The sequence below is a fragment of the Gracilinanus agilis genome, unplaced genomic scaffold (genome assembly GCF_016433145.1).
Source record: "Gracilinanus agilis isolate LMUSP501 unplaced genomic scaffold, AgileGrace unplaced_scaffold55785, whole genome shotgun sequence".
NCBI lineage: Eukaryota > Metazoa > Chordata > Mammalia > Didelphimorphia > Didelphidae > Gracilinanus > Gracilinanus agilis.
In genome coordinates this window covers 1-4,898 of record NW_025391115.1, presented here as the reverse complement: position 1 = coordinate 4,898, position 4,898 = coordinate 1, and the positions used below count along the sequence as shown (strand labels likewise).

Below are 4,898 nucleotides of genomic sequence, written 5' to 3'. Positions count from 1 at the left end.
CCTCCCTCCATCTCTCCCCCCATCTCTGTTTTTCTTTCTCCCTCTTTTCTTTCTCCATCAGACTCTTCCTCCTAACTTCTTTCCCTGAAATGTCTTCCTCCTTTCTCCTTACATTCCAATGCTCTTTCTTCATCTCCCCTACCAAAATACCACTCGAATTCTGATGTCTCCCACAATATCACAAGGACTGTAAGCTGCATAAGATAGAACACTGATTAATGATAATTCCAGGGATGAAAACTTCCTGTAGAAGATAAGATTTCAATAGGGACCTGAAGGAAAGCAAGGAGGGCAGGGATACTTCTCTGGTCTAATCTCTGCTTATTGAAGATAACTATACTCACCCTCCTTTTGGGATCTGTACCTTCTAGACCTCGTTGAATGTGTTCTTGATTCCTAGAAGTGAAAGAAATCAAGGACAGTGACTCATAATGTCCAGAACTTTTCCATTTTAGCCAAAAAAGCCTATTGCAGCATTCCAGGTCCCCCTTTCCCATATCCCCAAAGTGTTTCAGGGATCCATCCTCTGCTGGCAGTGATTGTTGCTATCCATCTTTCTAATCTTCCATTAACTGGAGAAGGTTGCTCACCCAGGACTGGGGACTTGAATTCACCCAGTCCTGTCCCAATCTTTCTCTTTGTGTCTCTCTCTCTTTCATTCATTCTCTCTGTTTCTGTGCTTCCTTTTCCACACTCTTTTCCTTCACATTTCCCTCTTCTATATTCCTCCTTTTCTGGCCCCTTCAACCCCACACCCCATTGTCTCTCTGTATGTCTCTCTGTTTCCTTCCCTCCCAAATGTAGTAATTTGTACAGATTAGAACACTGAGCACTAATAATCATGAGGATGAAAAGTTCCTGAAGAAATTCTGATTTTAGCAGGAGCTTGAATGAAGCCAAGAAGGACAGGTTAGTCTGTCATAACCTGTATTCAATGAAGCTCCCTCTGCTCCCCCACCCTGTGTGACCAGTAGTTTTCATAACTACCTTTATGTGCTCTAGAATCCTGAAGGAGAGGGAAGGGCTTCCAATTGGCTTTTATTATACAGACTCTTCCTCGTTCCCCCTTTGAAGGAAGATGGGCCATTTGCAGTACTCTAGCCCAGTACCCCCTCTTTCCCACTCACCAAGGGGCTTCACTGATCCATCCCACAGTAGTAGTGACTCTATTGTCCTTTCTACTTATTCTTTCATTAAGTTGACAAGAGGCTTGACCTAGGCCTGGTGATAAGAATTCATGGAGTACTGCCAAGTATGCACTCTCTCTCTCTCTCTCTCTCTCTCTCTCTCTCTCTCTCTCTCTCTCTCTCTCTCTCTCTCATGCTCTCTGTCTCTGTCTCTATTTCTCTCTGTTTTTCTCCCCTCATACTGGCTTCCCCCAAATGTCTTTCTCCTTCTCATCTCCTCCCAATGAGCTTTCTTCATTTCACCCTCACTCCAGTCAAATATCAATATCTTCTATGATATCAGGAAGATAGAAGTTGCATAGGAGAGAACACAGATTACTGATAATCACAGGGATGAAAACTTCCTATAGAAGACTAGATTTTACTAGGGACCTGAAGGAAGCCATGGAGGGCAGGGACACTCTGCTATGACCTCTGATCATTGAAGATAACTATACTCACCCTCCCTTTAGGATTTGTACCTTCTAGACATCTTTTAATGTGTTCTTGATTCCTAGAAGAACAGGAAGTCAAGGAAACTGGCTTATAAGCTCCAGAATTTTTCCCTTTTAGTCAAAAAAGGTGTATTGCAGCATTCCAGGTTCGCCTTTCCCATATCCCCAAAGTGTTTGAGGGATCCATCCTCTGATGGCAGTGATTCATTGAAGAAGGTTGTTCACACAGGACTTGAATTCACTGAGTCCTGTCCAAGTCTTTCTCTTTGTCTCTCTCTCTCATTCTCTCTCTCTGTTTCTGTGCTAGCTCTTCTCTGCTCTTTTACTTCACTCTTCCCCTTCTGTCTTCTTCCTTCCTTTCTTCCTTCAACCCCTCTCCCATTTTCTGTCTATATCTTTGTGTCTCTCTCCACCTCTCCCTCCCTCCTCCCAAATATAGTAAGTTGTACAGATTATAACACTGAATATTAATAATCACAAGGATGAAAAGTTCCTAAAGAATTTCTAATTTAAGCAGGACCTTGAATGAAGCCAGGAAGGGCAGGTTAGTCTGTCACGACCTGTTCTCAATGAAGCTCCCCCTGCTCATCCACCCTGCGTGACCAGTAGTTTCCATAACTACCTTCATGTGCTCTAGACTCCTGAAGGAGGGGGAAGTCCAGACTATTGGCTTTTATTATGCAGACTCTTCCTCCTTCCCCTTTTGAGGAAAGATGGGCCATTTGCAGTATTCTAGCCTAGCAATCCCTTTCCCACTCACCAAGCGGAATCACTAATCCATCCCACAGTAGTAGTGACTCTGTTGTCCTTCCTACTTATTCTGTCATTAACCTGAGAAGAGACTTGACCCTAGGCCTGGTGATAAGAATTCTTTAAGTACTGCAAGTATGCTCTCGCTATCTATCATCTATCTATCTATCTATCTATCTATCTATCTATCTATCTATCTATCTCTCTATCTATGTATCTATCTTCTGTCTGTCTCTTTTTCTCCTCTTCTCTTCCTTTCTCCCTCATCCCCTCTTCTTCTTAAATTCTCTCCCCCAAATATCTTAGTCCTTCTACTACCCGTCCCAGTGCTCTTTCATCATCTATCCCCACCACTCAAATCCCAATGTCTCCTACAATGTCACAAGAACAGTAAGTTGCACAGACTCTAACTCTGATGATTGATCATCACAGGGATGAAAACTTTCTCTAGAAGATCAGATTTTACTAAGGACCTGAAGGAAGGCACGGAGGGCAGGGATACTCTCTGGTCTAATCTCTGCTTAATAACGATAAATATACTCACCTTCCTTTTGGGATCTGTATCTTCTAGACCCCATTGAATGTGTTCTCCATTCCTGAAAGAGAAAGAAATCAAGCCCACTGGCTTATAATGTCCAGACTGGTCCCTCTTCCCCATTTCAGTGAAGATGGGCCATTTACAGTATTGTAGCCCAGGGCCCCCTTTTCCCACTCACCTAAAGGTTTCCCTGTTCCATCAATTCCTCACTGGTAGTGACTCTATTGTCCTTTCTACTTATTCTTTCATGAACCGGAGAAGAGACTTAACCTAGGCCTGGTTATAAGAATTCATTACCTACTGCCAGGTGTATGTTCTCTCTCTTTTTCCTTCTTTATTTTTCTCGTTCTCCCTCTTTTCTTTCTCCATAGTGCTCTTCCTCCTAACTTCTCTCCCTCTGAAGTGTCTTCATCCTTTCTCCTTACATCCCAAAGCTCTTTCTTCATCTCCAATCCACAAACACCTCTCAAAATCCAAAGTCTCCTACAATATCACAAGGACAGTAAGCTGAATAGGATGGGACACTGAATACTGATAATCACAGGGATGAGAACTTCCTGTAGAAGATCACATTTTAGTAGGGACCAGAAGGAAGGCAGGGAGGGAAGGGTTATTCTGAGGGCTGATCTCTGCATATTGCAGATAACTTTACTCACCTTCCTTTTGGGATCTGTACCTTCTACACATTATTGAATGTGTTCTTGATTCCTGGAAGAGAAATAAATGAAGCCCACTGTCTTATAATGCCCAGACTAGTCCTTCATCCCCTTTTAGCCAAAAAAGACCTATTGCAGCTTTCCATGTTCCTCTTTTCCATATCCCCAAAGTGTTTCACTGATCCATACTCTGCTGGCAGTGATTGTTGCTATCCATCTTTCTAATCTTCCATTAACTGGAGAAGGTTGCTCACCCAGGACTGGGGGCTTGAATTCACCTAGTCCTGACCCAGTCTTTCTCTTTGTGTGTCTTTCACTTTCATTCTCTGTTTCTCTGCTTCCTTTTCCACACTCTTTTCCTTCACACTTCCCCCTTCTATCTTCCTCCTTCTTTTCTGACCTTCAACCCCACCACCATTCTCTCTCTGTATCTCTCGGTCTCCCTCCCTCCCAAATGTAGTAGTTTGAACAAATAACACTGGGAACTAATAATAATGAGGATGAAAAGATCCTAAAGAAATTCTGATTTTAGTTGGAGCTTGAATGAAGCCAGGAAGGGCAGGTCATTCTGCCATAACCTGTATTTAATGAAGCTCCCTCTGCTCTCCCACCCTGTGTGACCAGTAGTTTCCATAACTACCTTTATGTGCTATAGAATCCTGAAGGAGAGGGAGGGAAGTGAACCCAATTGGCTTTTATTACACAGACTCTACCTCCTTCCCCTTTTGAGGGAAGATGGGCCATTGGCAGTATTCTAGCCCAGCAATCCCTTTCCCACTCACCAAGTGGAATCACTAATCTATCCCACTGTAGTAGTGACTCTATTGTCCTTCCTACTTACTCTTCCATTTTACTTGAGAAGAGACTTGATCTAGGCCTGGTGGTAAGAATTATTACGTACTCAATCTCTTTTCCACCACCCCCCTCTCTCTTCCATCTCTCTTTCTCTCTCCCTCATACTCTCTTCCTTCTAACTTCTCTACCCCAAATGTCTTCCTCCTTCCTTCTCCTCCCATCCCAATGCTGCTCTTTCTTCATCTCAAACCCCCACCAGTGAAAAGCAAATATCTTCTATAATATGTCAGGAAGACAGTAAGGTGCATAGATCTAACACAAAGATTAGTGATAAACATAGAGATAAGAACTTCCTGTAGAAGATTAGATTTCAGTAGGGACCTGAAGGTGGGCAGGGAGGGCAGGGACACACTGCTATGACCTCTGCTTAATAAAGATAATTTTGCTCACCTCCGTTTGGGATACGTATCTTCTAGACCTCGTTGAATGTTTTCTCCTTTCCTGGAAGAGAATAATGTCCTGACTCATCCCTCCTTCC

General features: G+C 43.2%; 2 long non-coding RNA genes across 2 annotated transcripts in view; both read right to left on the bottom strand.

The window, feature by feature from the left end:
• Positions 1–2,969, bottom strand: part of LOC123256063 — a 7,886-nt gene extending 4,917 nt beyond the window's left edge. The window contains exons 1-3 of the long non-coding RNA XR_006506815.1: positions 2,916–2,969; positions 1,629–1,680; positions 345–396 (exon numbers count right to left, since the gene is read on the bottom strand). This is a non-coding gene — a long non-coding RNA (uncharacterized LOC123256063). The remainder of the gene's footprint in view (positions 1–344; positions 397–1,628; positions 1,681–2,915) is intronic.
• Positions 2,970–3,126: 157 nt separating this feature from the next.
• Positions 3,127–4,884, bottom strand: LOC123256064. Its single transcript, XR_006506816.1, has 3 exons — positions 4,811–4,884; positions 3,566–3,617; positions 3,127–3,392 (listed from the first exon to the last, which is right to left on the bottom strand). It is a non-coding gene; the product is annotated as an uncharacterized LOC123256064 (long non-coding RNA).
• Positions 4,885–4,898: the final 14 nt, after the last annotated feature.